At 40.4% G+C, this 19568-nt stretch overlaps 1 long non-coding RNA gene across 1 annotated transcript; it reads left to right on the plus strand.

Moving 5' to 3' along the window:
* Positions 1 to 698: 698 nt before the first annotated feature.
* On the plus strand, positions 699 to 10410 carry LOC134736428 (uncharacterized). The gene is made up of 3 exons (XR_010120433.1): positions 699 to 749; positions 7683 to 7869; positions 10358 to 10410. It is a non-coding gene; the product is annotated as an uncharacterized lncRNA (long non-coding RNA).
* The last annotated feature ends 9158 nt before the right edge of the window (positions 10411 to 19568 follow it).

Raw genomic sequence — 19568 nt, forward strand, 5'->3', positions numbered from 1 at the left:
TGCTTCACCTAGCTTATTTCTTTACCTTCATATTCTTGTCTATTAAATTGGGGCGTTTGACCAACTGATTTCCAAGTTATCTTTAGCATAATCTATAATATTAAGAAAAAAAACTATGCGTTTTCAGAAACTCTAAAATATAAAAGCTTATTATATCAAAATGAATCAGTTGATTCTCCATCAAAATGCTGTGAATTTAACAAAACATTTCTTATTCAAATTATGTAATAATACATTTTCAACTAAGATTCACTATCTGGAACTTCTGAGGCCTTCCAGAATAGCACTAGCATGTAATTAATAATGAATACGATGTTAAGATATAATGATACATTTGTCCCCTTTGACTGAGCAACAGTAACTCAAGACCTCTTTGATATGACAAAAGAACCTGGGGAGAACACGTAAACCTAATTTTGAAAATGAGCAGGGATGTTCCTTACCTTTAACACAAACCCAGACAACAGCGGCAGTGTGCGTAGCCTCCCGGCGGCAGTGTGCGTGACCTCCCGCGGCAGTGTGCGTGACCTCCCGTCGTAATGTGCGTGACCTCCCGTCGTAATGTGCGTGACCTCCCGCGGCAGTGTGCGTGACCTCCCGCCGCAGTGTGCGTGACCTCCCGTCGTAATGTGCGTGACCTCCCACGGCAGCGTGTGTGACCTCCCGGCGGCAGCGTGCGTGACCTCCCGCCGCAGTGTGCGCGACCTCCCGGCCCTTTACCTTTTGCCTGTAACTTTCCCAGATTGCTTGTAAGTACGTGCAATGCTTTAAGACATGACTTAGATTCTTTCAAAAATGTACACTCCCCCAGGAAATAAGTACTTCATCTTTTAGAATTGCGCATAAATGATTTTTAAGATTCTTAAGTCTTCCAGAGTGGGAGAACGCACAGAACTGGGAACCTCGAGGAAATGCGACGACCTTTGTATCCACCGCACTTTGCTATGAGCCAGTTCGCTCAGGAACAATGCATAGCCCAGTGGTGAGGCCTGTGTTTACTGCTGAAAATTCAGGAGAGAAACAAACCAGCCAACAATCAGAGTGAGCAAAGCACTTCTATCCTACCTCTCATGAAATAATAGAATTTTTTAAAAAAGGAAAAAAAATTCAAGAAAGTATAAGAAGGTCTCTAAATCAGTTTGGGCTGCTATAACGAAAAATACCATAGACTGGGTGGCTTAAACAACACATATTTATTTCTCAAAGTTCTGTAGGCTGAGAGGACCAAATCGCTGGCAGATGCAGTGCCTGGTGAAGGCTGCATCCGGGGTGAGACCTGCTGTCTCCTCATTGTGTCCCACGTGGCAGGGGGAGCAGAGAGGAAGCCTGCTCTCATGCTCTTCTCATAAGAACATTAATCCCACCATGAGGTCTCTGGCCTCATAATATCCACACCCAAAGGCCCTGTCTCCAAATGCCATCACAATGTGGACTAGAGGGCCCATAAAAGAATTGTGGAGGGACAGAAATATTCAATCCATAGCAGGAGGCCTGCAGAATTCCTAAAAGAAAGAAAGCGTATTAAGCCAACAAAGAAAGAATATGGGGGAAAACAGCCTAGAAGAAATCTGAAAGACAATTATGAGAAAATGCTATTGACTAGACGTGGATTTTGAGGAGCTCCAAGTTAAGGCTCCACAGATAAAAACTGCTCTGGGATAGTTGTGGTGGGTAGTTAATATGGTAACGACAACAGAAGCACCTGGACCCCTCTGGGCACTACATCTTCTTCCCCTTTACGGAGCAATGGTCAGGAAGAGCATTTGCTGCTGAGAAGGCAGGAAGTGAGATTTCCTGAGCAAGAGAATGAGGAGCGTGCCCAGGGAGCTGCTAGCATCGGAGAAAGAACTCATCCATCCTAAGAGCCCTCAAATAGCGCCTCATCTGCAGTTGCTACCCATGACTGACTTCTAGAAACAGAAAACCCCGAAGGACCATGACTGACTCCTAGAAACACAAGAGCCCAATGGACAAGGATTTCAAAGGAAAAGACAAATCCAAAAGCGTTTGGGCAAACCCTGTGCCAGGAGTCAAATACACCAAACTCGACAGAAAGAAGCACTAACAGCAACCTAATTAATACATATAACAAGTGTAACTAATTATGACAAGGATATTAGAGAAGATTATGTATACCTTACAAAGAAATACTTGGTGATCTCAATCTTTTAAATATAATTGTCAAAAAATTCATGGGTGATCTAAAAAGTAAAATGCACTCAATTGAAAAGCAAATTAGTTGAAATATTTTTTAAAAGATTCTCCCAGTAAACTAGCCAAAAGATCCAAATATGGAAAGCATTTGAGAGTTAGAAGCACAAAGAATATTCCAAAATCTTAGAAATGCCCATGGGAGAAGTGCCAATGGAAAGTGGAAATCATTACAGAAATGATAGATATCGATTTCTAAAAGCTGAAAAACAGCTCAAGTCTCCATATTTATAAGGGCCACTGAGTGTCAAGAAGGATAAGTAAAAAATAGAGAGGCCAGGTGCAGTGGCTCACACCTGTAATCCCAGCACTTTGGGAGGCTGAGGCAGGCAGATCACAAGGTCAAGAGATCGAGACCATCCTGGCCAACATGCTGAAACCCCGTCTCTACTAAAAATACAAAAAATTAGCTGGGTGTGGTGGCACGTGCCTGTAGTCCCAGCTACTGGGGAGGCTGAGGCAGGAGGATTGCTTGAACCCAGGAGGCGGAGGTTGCAGTGAGCCAAGATGGCACCACTGCACTCCAGCCCGGCAACAGAGTGAGACTCCGTCTCGAAAAACAAACAAAACAAAACAAAATAAAAAATAGAGAATCCTAATTTAGTCCATGTTTTACACCAAAAATACAAGTTGAGGGGTCCTTAAAAGTTGGTGTATTAATGTGTGCATTTGTGATATATGTAACACAGATCCCTCCATAATGTATCAGGAGAAGGCTCAAAAGGAACACAAGTAACTATTAATCGTGGAACTTCTGGGAAAATGAGTAGATTAAAAAAAGATGAGAAGAGTGAAGGTCTTCATATAACTTTTTATGAATTGCTTGAATCTTTTATAATTAAAATGCCTTCGTGTATTATTTGACTTAATTGGAAACTAATTGAAGAAAATTAATACTATTTTAATTGATTAATACCCTTTTAAATAAAAATTTTAAATTAACATTTAAATAATAGTATTTTACTTAATATTAAAAGTAAGATAATTTAAAATTTAATAACTAGGAATATAAGAAAATAATATGAAATATTCCACCACTTAATATTTAAATTCATATCAGATATATAAAATGTGACAACGAAAAGAACTTTCATTATTAGAGGAAATTTGGAATAATAGGTCTTGTTAACTGGTAAATGCTTATAATGCCATACCAAATATTGAGCTTTCAGAAAGTCACACTAACAAGAATAAGAAATTCTATAGCCAAAGTCTTTCAATAATATGTTGGACATGGTGCCTGCACATATTAAAGGAAATGACATAAATTAAAGGGCCCCACAAGTTAAAAATAAAGACTTGTATCAATTTCTCCAACAAAAATAGCTTTATAACAAGTAGATCTGGTTTGCTTAGGAAGAAGTAACAGAGAATTTAAATATCTTTCAGAAAGAAAGACATAAAAGATCATCCAGGCTTTTCTTTGAAATGAAAGTATTTATTAGCTATCACTAGATTAACTTTCAATAAAATACAGGAGGCAACCTCGTTTCTTAAAATTAAGTTAATTTTAAAAAGGACCCTTGGCTGGGCGTGGTGGCTCACTCCTGTAATCCCAGTACTTTGGTAAGCCAAGGTGGGAGTATCGCTTGAGCCCAGGAGTTAGAGACCACCCTGGGCAACATGGCGAGATCCCATCGTTACAAAAAAAATGCAGAAATTAGCCAGGCATGGTGGTGCATGACTGTGGTCCCAGCTATTTGAGAGGGTAAAGTGGGAGGAAAAAAAAAAAGCACCCAGACAGTCAGCATGTGTTAGTTATAGCACCTGGACAAGGGTACTCAGCAACACTTTCTGAGTGAACGAGGAATGGGCTCTAATAATCCCCTAGCATGCCCACATTGGATTGGTAATGCTGATGGACATTGCATGAGCAAAATGCCCTCTAAATTGAGCAGTACTTTGCTTTCAAGGCCATGTCCACCACAAACCAGCTATAAAGATCCTAAGCAAATAATTTCCTGATTTTATAACATTAATATTTGTCTTGCTTATCTTCCCAGTTGAAAAGAGATGGTCAAATGAAGTATATGTTAGTGTTCTAGGTAAAAGGAATATTGTATAATGATATAAATCATTCCAGTACAATGTCATCATTGCTACACAATACTCTCCTTTTCAATATTTCAACAACAAAACAGATTTTAATATGACTTTGCTCTGCAGACAGTGAGTAGTCAAGGCAGAAAGCACTCGAATCTCCAAACATTCTATCCGTGCCTTGTAAAGTCACATGAATGATGAGACCTCATGAGCAATAATTTGGGTCAGGTGACATGGTGTGTCTGCACATACAACATGCAGGCTCTATCTTTAGCCACTCAGGTTAGCCTGTAACATTGGAAAAAAAAAAAAAAAAAGTAAATGAGGGCAGGGAAATTCACCAAGAGCAAGGGACACAGTGTGATGGCCACAGAGAAAGTGAAGGAGGTTAGAGATGGGCATGAGGCTGTCATTCACACCCAACAGAAGATTTAAATCTGAGCTTCTGATTACTGATTCCTTTGTTCACTCCTGTATACAACAAGGGAGGAAATTAATCAGTTCTTTTTTTTTACCACAAGATTAGAAACAGCTATTCAAAAGAAAAGGGGATGCTGATCACTCACTAAGTAATCTGATAACTTTTTAAATCCCAACGTAAATAGACAAGCCCTAAGTCATTCTTTCACAATCATAAAAAGGCTTCACATTTCTTATGGACAATATGTCTTTGGTTACAAAAAAATAGTTTGAAAAATAAGGTAGATAAACACTACACGAAATGCTTACCTTTTATGGAATTAAAGGTATTTTGTGTGGAAATATATCAAAGGCTAAATTAGCAATTCTAAAAAATGTGATAACATGCATTCACTAAGTTTTAGTGAGTCTTACAGCATGCATAGATACTGACTTACACAGGTGTCTATAAAGTAATGAGCAACTCTACAAGCTCCATGTAAAAATAACAATATCACCCTATGTATTAATCACACCTCTGTACACTTGACATGTGTTAACTTATTCATTCCTCACAACAACCCTATGTATTAATCACACCTCTACACACTTTACATGTATTAACTTATTCATTCCTCACAACAACCCTATGTATTAATCACGCCTCTACACACTTTACATGTGTTAACTTATTCACTCCTCACAACAACCCAGTGAAGTAGCTGCTATGATTATACGCATTTCAAAATGTAAAAAATTAGACACAAAAAAGTTAAAAACTAAAACTGCCTGAAAACCAACTCTGAAGATGTAGAGTCTGGATCCTAATCTAGAATCTAGAAGCAGAGTTACTGACCACTGCATGATATCTTGCTCCATGCCTCATGCAAACATGCAGCCCTAGTCACATTGCAATTTATAATAGAAGCCATCAAGAAGAATGTTTACTGGAGTGGAAAGGGTTAAGTCTGTGAGAGGAATAGATGGTCAAAGAGCGACTCTGAACTAAGTAGACTCAGGGTGGCTATATCTGATATAAACAAGATTATGAGTCCTATGAAGAATTCAACATAGGCTGAGAGTACACTGAGATTGGGACCCAAGAATTGAACTGGTAACACTGAAGATGAGTTGATATTTCAAAAAATTATCCTAAATTCAGACAGTTGTAAAGGATTTAATTTCCAGCCTATTTTAATACTGAAAAATTTAAATAATTGATTACATTATTAGCTTGAGTATATCCAGTGATATTTACGTACTATACAAAACTAAGCCTTTATAAATAAGCTTTTCTCATAGCCAGAAATTTTACATTGCTTTTTTCTCCTCCATTTTCATCCTTAGAGAATATTTTTTTATGTAATATACTTGTGCTTAAAAGTCTTTTATTGGTAACCCAATCATATTCTTCAAGCAATATTCTAGATATAAATTGAAATTTGTTATACTTAGTATTTCATGTGACCACAAGTCAGGTAAGTATTTAAAAAGTTCTTCAGAATTGTATTATCATTATGGTTATTATTAGAACTCAATTCTAAAAACATAAATATTTTTTAAATTTTAAGTGATTGATAAACCTGAAGTCAGTTATTATTGGAAATGCGTCTCTTCATGAGATGAATGGAGCTTATTTTTTCCAGTGGGTCACATTTCCACGGATGTTACTGCTACAGTGAGGTCGGATTCAACATCCGTTTTATTCCTACTTTTCACTTTTATAGATGTAATTTATAAAACCTTGTTCCCATAAACAAGTAGATGGAAATTGAAGGAGTTTGTTTATAGCAATGTCACTCAGTGGTTTTAAATCCTTTTGAAGTATATGCTGAAAATTCCATAATCATTTGCATTAACAACAATCATAGGTAATTATCTAGCAGCTTCTCCTCCAGAGCAAAGAAGTGGACACTACCTGGCCCACGAAAACATTTTCATGCAGTCATCGGAGTCATTTTCACGCAGTCATCATCAGAGCCATGAACTCTCTCAACAGTGATATCGCTAGTCCTTCCTTTAGGGCTACTCCAGGTTTTTATAACTTGGGTCAGGCTGACAGAAAGACTCATGCCTGGGAAGACATGCTTTCCAACTAGAAACGGGGAGGCAGGAAAGGAAAGGCCAGTTCTTTCATGTCAGGCGTGTTCTCAGGGAGATTAATTTTAGGAAAAACTAAAGTGAAGCTAGGATCTGAAAGTGATCTCCCTTATACGAAGTCTCACACCTGTTGAAAAGCCTTTGCTTACCCCCAAGATACGCATTCCCGTGTCCGTTCAGGTCTGTGGGTTTGGGAGCCTGTGGGAAGGACACGCCCCCAGTTAGCCTCAGTCTCCCCTTCTGTGAAGAGGGAGGTAGCGATCCTGCATCCTTGTGATGACAGTGACAGTGTCTGGCACATGGAGCTTGACACCAACCTGACACTCAGTGGCTGATCATCTTCCCTTGTGCTTGTCACTGCAGCTCTGGCTCCCTGTGTCCTCTTCCCGGGGTCACCTCGAGGTCTCTCTCCTGTCGCTCTGCTCTGGGGTTAAAATGTCTTCCTGCCGCCTTCCTGCCCTCCCAGTCCCAAGTGGCCCCATCCCTGCTTAGCACAGTCTCCTGTTTTCTTTCCATCATAGCGTCTAACCTTACATCATTGTCTCATCTTGTTTTGTCTTGTTTGCTTTTTCCTTTTATTATGTGTTGTCGAGCCCTGGAAGGTTGACTCTGTAGCGCAGGATGCCATCTGCCCAGAGCCTTGAGTGGCGCCCAGCAGGGGAGAGCTGTTGTAAACGATTGTTTGATGAGGTAAAGGAGTGAGCGAATGCATTAGTTTGCCATGGCTGCCATAGCAAAGCACCATAGACTGAGTGGCTTAAACCACAGACATGTATTTCCTCACAGTCCTGGAAGCTGGAAGTCCAAGATCAAGGTGTTGGCAGGGCCAGTTTCTTCCGGGGTCTGTCTCCTTGACATGCAGGTGATGGCCTTCCCTCCTTGCCCTCCCTCGGTATGTGTTCATGTGCCTTCCTCTCCTCTGCTTCTAGGAGCCCTGTGCACAAACGTTAGTGGCAACTGTATTTTTAATGGCCAGAGATGAGACACACACAGTCCAGTGCCCATCCGCTGGGGAATGGATGAATGTATCGTGGGACACCTGCATGAGAAATTCACTCAGCAATGAGAAAGAACGGCTGACAGCGAAACGGCACAGGTGAACCTGGAAGCAAGATGGTAAGTGATAGACGCCAGAAACAAACACCCTGCAGAAGTGGGTCCATCTATGTGACACTGCAGGAAAGGCAAGACTTTAGGGACAGAAAGTAGATCCGTGGTTGCCAGGGGCTGAGGCTAGAGAAGGGGATTGACTTCAAAGGAGCACTAGAGGATTTGATGGGAGCTGGAAAACTGCTATAACTTCATTGTGCTTATGGTTACTGGAGTATATATATTTGTCAAAACCCATAAACTGTACACTTAAAATGGGTAAATTATATATAAATTTAACTCAATAAAATGGATTTTACAAAAATCAGAGCATAGCAAAGATTCTTTAGAATCCATATTTTCATATGATAGCCTACCATAGAATTTTTGCAAATATATTTTTCACATATATTTTGGGGGAAAATACACACATGCAAACACACACACACATTTACAGGTAAAAGAAAGCAAATAGAAGTGTAGGTTTTATTTGCAAAGTTGTTGAGAGTGCTAGTCAGGCCGAACCTCAGCTCTCCCCACAGCTGCCGAGATGGTGCCTCACACGTTTCCGCGTTTGACTCCCCAGACCCCAAAGCCTCCTGCGCAGTCAGCGAGGATGCTGGAAGGATCCCTGAGCCGTCATTATTTACCTCCATTGACTGAAGCACATTTAAAAGTTGGTTTATACTTTCCACTCCATATCATTTAATAATGTCATATTGAACTGTTTCCCCAAGAAATAAAAAATAAATCCTTTAACGCTATAGACAAAGTGTAATAGCACTCAATAGAAAGAAAAGAAATTTGAAGGGCTTAGATTTCTTAGTCTCCAATTGGAAAAGTAAGAATTTTGGGGAAAAAACACTTTTGCCTAGAAAAGCATATTCCACAGTGGACAGATGGAAAGGATATTTGTGCTTAATTTAAATGTTCTGCAAAAGTTCACACTTCCAGCACCACAGCAACACCCGCAGGTCTCTGACAAGTGACAAGAACACTTTATGCTGAATCCTCGGCAGGATCTGAGACCTATTAGGGATTTTGAATCCATCTGGAGCTCAAGGAATCTCTTTGAAATGAGGCAAACCAGGGAAGGGCTCTGAGGAGACTTCCACACACTCCTCCAATCACAAATGCAACCCGAATTCCCCAAGTTTCCTGTTCTGGTTAATTAGAGATCCCAGTTCCATGATCACCGACTGCTCTTTCTTTGGGGGCTGGTTTGGTTTAACGATTCCTGACATTTCATGCACCGCACTGAGCCTTTTTACAGCAATAAAAAATAACAGCCTCTCTCCCTGACAGCAGAGCAGGTTATTCGATGCTGTAACTAGAGGAACAGTGATGGCTCTCCTCTGTGCTAACTCATGGCACAATAGGTGGAACATCAAGAATAATTACATCAAATGGCCATGGAAACAGATTCGCAGGATGCGCAGGTGAACACCCGTTTCAAGCTTGATACTCTCTTGTGTCTTGTGCTGCTTCCAGCAGCAAAGGGTTCTCACCACTTTCCACTCCTCGTTTGAGTGTGGGAAGCTGCCAAGAAGGCTCCTTTTGAAAAGCTGTGATCTGAGGGTCCAACCAAACCTGGGGCTTTGAGGACTCACCCCAGGAGGCAGCCCCTTCAGTGCCTGTGCGGAGGCAATGATCAGAATAAGAGGAGTGCGGGAAATGCAGAGGCTACCTGGTGACAATCCAGTGTTTGGGGCCAGCAAGGACTTGTTGAGATCAGCGGTAAGAACTGTGGATAATGACACAAGCAGCTGCCCAAGGAAGCCTGAGGGAGAGCAAGGATTAATGACCTTGGAACTTGTTCTCTTTCTAGTCTTTTCATGAAATGCCAAACCATGGAGCCAGTTATCAATCCAGGGAGTGAAATATATCAGAGGATGGGTTTGCTTTGCTACAGTGACAGCCAGCTTCGCTTTTGAATACTCTTTGAAAACAATTTTTACTGTGCAATGCGGAAAAAGCCAACAAATAATAAACCTGTCGCAGTACTCACCAAGAGCTCATAAATACAAAAGTCAGCCTTGCAGCTGCAAAGAAAAACCATTCCTAAGCTCGAAAAATTGTCAGTACTCAATCATTGGACCTGATATCAATTTTCATTTCGGGCTGTGATTTGGGGCAACTCTTATCTCCAGCACTCCAGAGGCAGGAGCCTCCTGCTCCCACTGGGCGGTCTTAGGGTTAGGGTGGAGGTGCTGCCATCAGAGGGAGATAACAGCAGTTCTTTGAGTTCTTTTTAATTTTCCCAGCTGTGCTGCAGTTACACACCAATAAGCTCATCTTTTCATTTGGTTCAAAAAACTATGCGGAACTGTGCTAATCCTGCATTTTTGGTGATAACATTTCAAAGGTAAGAGAAACACATTGAATGACAGCCATAGGCCCTGGGCTCTGCCTGGGAGCCCCGTGCTCCCCCTCCTGAAGCAGTTCTCATTATGCCACGTCCCCCAGACACTTTGTTTCCGTCTGCCTGACTCTTGTCCGCCTTTTCTGCCCTTAGGGAAAAATCATCACACAAACCCTGTTGAGAGAAATGAGAACTTTACTGAGGAGCTCTGTGTTGAGTGGACACTCTTCAACAATTGCCTGTAGCTTTCGTGGGATTCAGCTGAAGCAAATGTGTGACCTGATTCTTCAAAGGAGGACCAGGAAGCTGCCTGCCGGGTTCTTTGTGAAGGGTTCACTGTGAACAGGAGCAATTTGCTTCCATGAAGCACAATGTTGCTTCTAATCAAGGGAAAGTTTCCAGGTTCTCAGAAGGTTCCCATTTCCTGAGAGGTGCCAGGTCACATACTTTGGTGTTGAAGCTAAAAGTTACTGGATTTGGAAGTGACAGCTACAGGCCTATATTCCTTAGCAAGGTGCTTCTCAGTAGTGAGAGGTTGCTTGTTAAACGAGTTGTCTTTTTCCACATTCGATTTCCTCACACCTGACCGCGTGGGTGGTGGAGAGGTACACACAGCCCCCTGTGGGGTCTGCTCTTCTGTGAATCTAATACAAGTCACCTCCTGTTTCCCAGGGAGCATCTCCCTTTGTTGAGCCTCCATGTGCAGTTATTTTTACATGATCTCCCCCTACTGAACCCCTCTGAATCTAGTAGGCCATTTGTGTACAAATGTGACAATTTTTTAATTTTTAATTATTTTTTAACTTTAGGTTCAGGGGGTACATGTACATATTTGTTATATAGGTAAACTTGTGTATCAGGAGTTTGTTGTACCCAGGTACTTATTTTATCACCCAGGTACTAAGCCTACTACCAAATAGCTATTTTTTCTGATTCTCTCCCTACTCCCACCCTCCACCCTCAAGCAGGCCCAGTATCTGTTGATCTCCTCTCTGTGTCCATGTGTTCTCATCATTTAGCTCCCACTTATAAGTAAGAACATGCAGTATTTGGTTTTCTGTTCCTGCATTAGTTTGCTAAGGATAATAGCCTCAGCTGCATCCATGTTGCTGGAAAGGACATGACCTCATTCTTTTTTATGGCTGCATAGTATTCCATGGTATGTATAGACCACATTTCCTTTATCCATTATGTCATTGATGGGCATTTGGCTTGATTTTCTCTCTTTGCTATTGTGAACAGTGCTGCAGTGAACGTAAGCATGCATGTGTCTTTATGGTGGAGTGATTTACATTCCTTTGGGTTTGGACCCAGTAATGGGATTGCTGGGTCCTATGGTAGTTCTGTTTTTGGCTCTTTGAGCAATCACTACACTGCTTTCCACAATGATTGAACTAATTGACACTCCCGCCAACAGTGTATAAGCGTTCCCTTTTCTCTGCAACCTTGTATCTGTTTTTTTTATTTTTAACTTTTTAATAAAGCCATTCTGACTGGTGTGAGATGGTTATCTCATTGAGGTTTTGATTTGCATTTCTCTGATGATCACTGATGTTGAGCTTTTTTTCATATGCTTGCTGGCTGCATGTATGCCTTCTTTTGAAACGTGTCTGTTCATTTTATTATTTGTTAGTGTGGTTAAGCAACCATGTCCAAAATGGTTAAGAATAGACAAATCACTCCGAAGAAAGACAAAGAACCACACCATTAGTGGTTACCTGATAACATACAAGACCCTCAGACCTAGAGGGACTTCCTCCAGAGACCGACGGCTGACATAGCAGGAACGCTACAGGCTGTCTCTCCCAATGCCCCAGTGCTCTGCTTTCAGGGAATAGTCCCGCAGATGAATGTTCGGTCCTAGCAAATGAAAACTCAACAACAAAATGTGTTTCTCTAATAGAAAAAGTAATGTTGTCTGTCCAGACTTTCCATGGAAATACTGGTTTATACACTCACTATTGACAAATTAATCTCATTCGAAAACAAGTAAAATATAGCTACGTGGTATATCAAAAACATATCCCTTTTTGGCAATTGCTATATCAAAAATAATTTACTCAACTACTTTTTACTGGCTGAATTTATCGGTTGTTAAAGCCAAAATAATCTGGAGTCATCCTTGAACTTGATCACATTTAATCCACCTAAAACCCACCAATACAGCCTTCAAATTATATCTTGCATTGACCGATTTTCACAACCTCTACCAATTGTACTTAGTCATCCTATGCCTCCAACCTTTTTAATACTCTCCCTGTTTCTGTATTTTCCATTTCAGTTAATTCCCTACACAGCAGCCAGGAAGCTCTTTGTAAACATAAGCCATATCATGCCAGTCCTCTGCTCGAGTACGACAAGGGGTTCCAATGGTCGGGTTTGGCAAACTTTTTCTGAACGTGGCCAAGCAGTAAATAGCGTAGGTCTTATGGGCCATGTGACTTCTGTTGTAACTTCTTACATTTGCCACTGGAGCATGGACGCAGCTACAGACAATACTTAAGTAAATGGGTGTGGCTTTGCACTAATAAAATCTTTATTTACAAACCCAATGCAGGCTGCTTGTGGGCCAAATTGTTTGGTGACTCCTGGAACAGAAGATAATACGTGATCTTGCTTCTGGCTCCCTGTGCTAAAATTCTCCCACTTAGTAACTTCACTTTAATCGTAATGCTCTCCTTGCTGTTCTGGAAAGTGCCCAGTACAATCTTACCTTGATTCCTCTGCATTTGCTTTATGTTGTGTTAAAACACTTGATTTAGATACACGCGGCTATGTAGCTCTATGTTCTCTTAAAATACTTGATTTAGATACATGTGGCTGTGTAATCATGCTGAAACTCGGTAGCTTAAAACAATAAAGACGTATTATCTTTCACTATCCTCTGGATGGACCGGGCTCAGCTGGGCAGTTCTTCTTTCACATGTGGTGTCAGGGATGCACTCACCTGGAGGAGGCTCAACTGAGCAGAAACACAACAGATGGCTCATTCACCTGCAGGCAGCTGGTAGCAGCTGGTATCTGGATGCTCAGCTGGAGGTAGGTCCACCTCCACGTGGCCTGTTCATGTGGCTCGAACTTCTTATAACATGGTAGCTGCGTTACAAGAAGGAATGTCCCAGGATCATAACAGTGGAAGCTACAGATCTCCAAGTTTCCCACTTGGGAACTCACAGAGCATGGTTTCTTCTATAGACTGTGCATCACAGCAAGGTTCAGGGGAGCTTCTGAAAACACCTTTCAAGGGGAGGATTCGGCCACAATTTGCAGCCCTCTTCAATCCACTAAATGTTCTTCCCTATCTGTTTTCTTTAGGTTCAAATGTGACCTTTTCAGACAGGCCAGTTGTAGCCACCCTTGCCCTATACTCAAGACACTTTTTATCTGCTTGACCTAATTTTTCTTATGCAGTTGTGCATTGTGTATATTTATTTGTTCTTTTTTTGTTTTCTCTTTTCCTACTGCTAGAAGAATGTGTGTTCCCTCTTTGTCTGTCTGTTCACGATTCTCTCACCAGTTCCTAGGATACTTCCTGACACAAAGAGGGCATTCACTAATTGTTTCCTGAATGAAGAAGTGTCGGCTGTATAATACGGACTGTGCCAGCCATGGAGGATAAAAAGATTAATCAGATTGTATTTCTGCTCTAAAAAATCTCATAACCTAAAACTGAGAGGCTGCTGATCTGGAATTAGTGCTGTGGCTTCTCAACTCCAATAGTTTGGAAGAGAATCACAAAATTGTATCATTTATAAACAAAGTTCAAAGTGCTAAAATAACAGGAACACTACATATTTCAATGCATGAGTACACATAGGGCTCCCCTCCTCTGCCAATGGCAGGGACTACCAGAGCTTCTAAAGGCATTTTAAAGTTCCACTGTGAGGAGTGTCAGACTGATTACCATTTTCAGCCAATGCCGTTGAAGGTGGCATTTACCAGTTTTTTTTCATTTATATTTAAATTCTTAAATTAAGGAATAAGAATCATATTAATAAAGGCCTTAGTGATATCTTCATAGTATAAAGTATGACTTACTTTATTAATCTATTAGCATATCTTATCATATTCTGTGATATTTATATCCTGAAAAATGTCAAGGAGAGAGATGATGCCAGGACTGAGAAAACATGTTAAATCATACTTGATATTTTCATTAATATTTGAGACAATTTTATTTACTAAATAGTGAAGCTCACAGAGAAATACAAAATAATAGCAATAAACAGTAAAATTTACTAAAATCTAGATATCCTATTATTCATTTCTAGCTTTAGCAATGCCTTGATTTTAAAGAATAAGAGGCTGGGCGTGGTGGCTCATGTCTGTAATCTTAGCACTTTGGGAGGCTGAGGTGGGTGGATCACCTGAGGTCAGGAGTTTGAGACCAGTCTGGCCAACACACTGAAACCCTGTTTCTACTAAAAATACAAAAATTAGCCAGGTGTGGTGGTACACGCCTGTAATCCCAGCTACTTGGGAGGCTGAAGCAGGAGAATCACTTGAGCCTGGGAAGTGGAGGTTGTAGTGAGCCAAGGTCATGCCACTGCACTCCAGCCTGGCCAACAGAGCAAGACTCCATCTCAAAAAAAAAAAAAAAAGAAGAGTAAGAATAAGAAACACATGTTCACACTGTACATGTATTTTGGGAAAGCTAGAATAAAATGATATGTAGTATATACATATATAGTATATACAAATATATGATGTGTGTATATATACAAACATACATATGCCATATATATGGTGTACAATTTTTAAAAATGATTTTTGTATTTAAGATTTAATCTTGTTCCCATAGTAGCATAGATCTTAAGTTAGTCTTGGCCAGAGGGAAATCACTCCAACAAACCTAGCAGAGCGGCTGATGTTTCTCAGAAGGGTCAGAAGCACTTGGAGGGAACCCAGAAAAAGAAAAAGGTTATGGGATAGCAGGTATGGTTAGAATGGTGAGCGTTAGGGTAAAGGTTAGCTGTGCAATAAAGAGACAAAAATAACATCACTCAAACAAGATGTAAGTTTGTTTCTGTTTCATATGGCAGTCCACACACGGGCAGGCAGTCGAGGGCAGTGAGACGTACCTTCTCAATAGTGCTTCCCCCAATCTAGGTGACTTATATAGCATTGGTTCATGCGCTGTTATTGAGTGTGTTGTTTGCACCTGCACACTGGAGGTCAGATCACCACCACACTCCCACATTCTTGACCCTGGACAGGGAGAAAGGCTGTGCGCAAGGCAAACCACGTATTTTCATATATGTAATCTGGAATTGACACACATTACTTTCACTTGTGTGTCTGTCACCAATATTTACACGCACAGCTCCAGATGTGGTCTCTGTTAGGGTGTAATCCTGAAAGGAAGAAGGGGAGAATGAAGACACAGAATAATTAACTACCTCAGCTTGGTATAGTTGACTAATTCTCCCATCCCCCAAACTAACTGATTATCTTCACTTAATCTGGATAAGACAGTAGTATTCTTACTACTTAAATAACTTAATAATAGTTCCTTTGTTCTTTCAGAACAGAAAAATAAATTGAAAGGTGATTACACTAGAAAAAAATAATTTTCCCCCTCTCAAAATGTGGACAACATGCAAGTCACACACAGCTGCAAGCACACGCACCTGCAAGCACACACAGCTGCAAGCAAGCACACACACAAAATGAGTGCAAAAGAGAATGTGCTCAGTACTTGGTCTGGTGTTCCTTGATAGCAAAAGAAATAATAAGAATAAGGGCAATGATGTGTTTTTAGATGTGCAACATGAAATCAGGGGTGGGCAGGGGATGGGGGGTGTCGGTTGAAACCTGAACCAAACAAAAAAGTGCAGCGGAGAACACACAACCAATTCTCTCATCAAAGGATCATCTTACTGTGGCCAGGTGTGGTAACCTGAGCACTTGGGGAGGCCAAGATGATGAAACCCTGTCTCTACTAAAAAACACAAAAATTAGTAGGGCGTGGTGGCGGGCGCCTGTAATCCCAGCTACCTGTGAGGCTGAGGCAGAAGAATCGCTTGAACTCCAGAGGCGGAGGTTGCAGGGAGCCGAGATCGCGCCACTGCACTCCAGTCTGGGCGACAGAGCAAGACTCCATCTCAAAAAAAAAAAAAAAAAAAAAGTCTTATTGTGAACTCCCACTCGAGAAATACACAACCTAAGTTAGGTGATTATACACAATGGCCATGTTCTAATGTTCTTGAATTAAACACCAAAAAGTAAAAGCAAAACAGTTTTCATTTAGAAGATATTCACAGGCCTAGTACTGATATCTCCAAAATTTCATTTTTATAAAAGAATCTAAGAACAGGTTTCATATATTCAACAGATTTTTCAAGGGAAAAATAAAAGATCCAAAGAGTATGAAAAGAATAGAGTGAAGAAAATACTAAACAAATACTTAAGGCTGTAAAATCACCCTCCCAGATATAACTTTGTGCTTGTCAATCTATTTTACATTGTTAATTGTTTCAATGATACATATAACTTTATATAAGAGAAGAAAAAAACTGTGTACATAAAACCTCAAAGCCTATTTTTTCAGTGTCATTGGATTTGTTTTAAAACAAATCACTTTTAAGAACTATCAAGACACTATGTAATAGTCTGGCGTCTTGATATTTCTCATGGCTATTACATGAGAAAGCAAAAGGAAGAAAAACGCTGCAAAAAAAGGACAAGAGCTGAATGAATTTATATAAATTATTGACAATAAATATATATCATCATCATTCATTATATAATTGAGGTTCACTTTTAGAAATCTATTTTTTGCAGTTGCACGTTGATAGTTTATATAAGAAGGAATTCATTAAAAATATTTAATCATAAAAATTGAGTAGAAGAGAAAAAGACATTAAAAGTTGAATAAAATTTCTTAAGATTTGTCTGCGTTTCTATTATGATTTCATTTGGAAATATTGTGAAATTAGCAAACAAGTTTGTTTTAATTATTTTATAGTAAATTGAGAAGCTCTTCTACCAACCACACAGAGTAATTGACTTAGAGTGAGATTAGGTTAGACTCTGGAGCCTGAACAAATCTTCAGAACAGGGATTAGCATGTTTTATTTTATTTTATTTTATTTTATTTTATTTTATTTTATTTTAGAGACAGAGTCTCACACTGTCACCCAGGCTGGAGTGCAGTGGCACCATCTCGGCTCACTGCAACTTTCATCTCCCAAGTTCAAGCGATTCTCCTGCCTCAGCCTCCCAAGTAGCTGGGACTATAGGCAGGTACCACCATGCCCAGCTAATTTTTGTAGTTTTAGTAGAGATGGGGTTTCACCGTGTTGGCCAGGATGGTCTCTATCTCTTGACCTCATGATCTGCCCACCTTGGCCTCCCAAAATGCTGGGATTACAGGCATGAGCCACCATGCCCAGCCTAGCATGCCTTTTCTATAAAAAGTTAGACAGGGAAAATTTTAAGCTTTCTGGGCTCCATGCATTCTCTGTTGCAACTGTACAAACTTTCTCAGCTTGTGGGCAAATAGTAGGCCCAGGCCTTGTTTGCTGATCCCTGCTCTACAGGATTAGCCAGGCAATCGGAATAATTCTCAGTTCATACATATCTCCTCTGAGAATATATAATTACCTATAGACATAGTTATATTTATTCTCCTATAATGCTCATGTTTATTGCTTAAAATTTATTTGTAATGCGTTTTAAAAAAACTCCCTCTCTTCTCCTTTCACACAATAGCTAATCATCAGTCATAGGATTGCTTTTGTTTTTACTTTGAAAGTTTATAATTTATCAAATATCCCGAAGTTCACACATATTTGTCCTTGTATTTGTGTGGAAGGAAAGACTAACCTACTATATAATGCTGACTGGTGCTCTAGGCCTTGAAGGGAGCATATCATGCCTGCTATCCCAGTTACTCTCCACCACCATGCTATGAGGTAGGTGCTTATCCACATGTGAAACCTGGGCCCAAAACAACTCAGTGAGTCTCCCAAGGTCACACAGCTTATAACAGTAATGTCAGAATTTGAACCTTTCTCCTAAGTTTAAGGCTATTGCCCTCTACCTTTTCTTTGAAAATCCCGAGCTGGGAAGGGTGGCTTACACCTATAATCCCAGCACTTTGGGAGGCCAAGGCAGGCAGATCACAAGGTCAGGAGTTCAAGACCAGCCCGGCCAACATGAAGAAACCCTGTCTCTACTAAAGATACAAAAAATTAGCTGGGTGTGGTGGCACATGCTTGTAATCCCAGCTAGTAGGGAGGCTGGGGCAAGAGAATCACTTGAACCCAGGAGGTGGAGGTTGCAGTGAGCCGAAATTGTGCCACTGCACTGCAGCCTGGGAGACAGAGGCAGACTCCGTCTCAAAAAAAAAAAAAAAAAAAAAAGAAAAAGAAAAAGAAAAATCCCAGTCCCATCTACATACTTAGGAACCTCACAATTTACATGACCAGAGAATAGGCCAAATTTGGTCCTTGCCTATTTATGTATGGCCAGAGCTAAGAATGGTTTTTTTCATTTATCATTTTTAAATGATTGGAAAAAGGTTTAAAAAATAATATGTCATGACATGAAAATTACATACATTTTAAATTTCAGTATCTATAAATAAAGTTGTATTGAGAATAGCCATGCTTATTCATTTACATGTCGCATGTGGCTACAGGGCAGAATTGATTCATGGTAGCGGATACTGTAGAGCTTGCAAAGCCTGAGACACTTTCTACCCGCCCTTCACAGAAAAAGCGTGCCAGCTTCTGGTAGAGACTAGAGACTACTTCTCTGTCTTTTACGCTCAATCTATCCTTCTAACTAGGTATTTGCCTAGTGCTCTTAATCATACTCAGCCCACTTTCATTACAAAAAAAAAGACAGAAACAGAAACAAATCCCAGGCAAACAAAAGCATCTCCCACTCCACCATTTATTCCCTTCCAGCTACCATCTTTACTCTCTCTTCACAGACAAGTTGGTCTGGAGAGCTTTCAACACTTGTCTCCATTTCCTTATGCCTCACTCGCTCATCAACCCACACCATACTGGCTTTGGGATGTCACTTTAACAAGTAAGCTTTGAGTAATGCCACCACAGAACAGAGATATATTTCAGTCCTTATCTATCTTACCCTCTCAGAAAGATTTTGTACTACTGACCATTTTCTCAGTTCTGGAGCAAGTTCGTTCCTTTGCTTCTGTATGCAAAAATGTACTTGCTTTGGCTCCAACTTTTCTTGTGACTTTTTATCTGGTTCTTGTTCAGATTTATTTTCCCCTTACCAGAATTTAAGTAGCATCATTCTTCAGGGCCCTGGATATCCTCTTCTCTTTTTCCAATCTCTGCAACCCATAGACAATATTGCAAGGCCCACTAAGCTGTCTGAATGTGAA

This window comes from Symphalangus syndactylus, chromosome 4 (genome assembly GCF_028878055.3).
Source record: "Symphalangus syndactylus isolate Jambi chromosome 4, NHGRI_mSymSyn1-v2.1_pri, whole genome shotgun sequence".
Lineage (NCBI taxonomy): Eukaryota > Metazoa > Chordata > Mammalia > Primates > Hylobatidae > Symphalangus > Symphalangus syndactylus.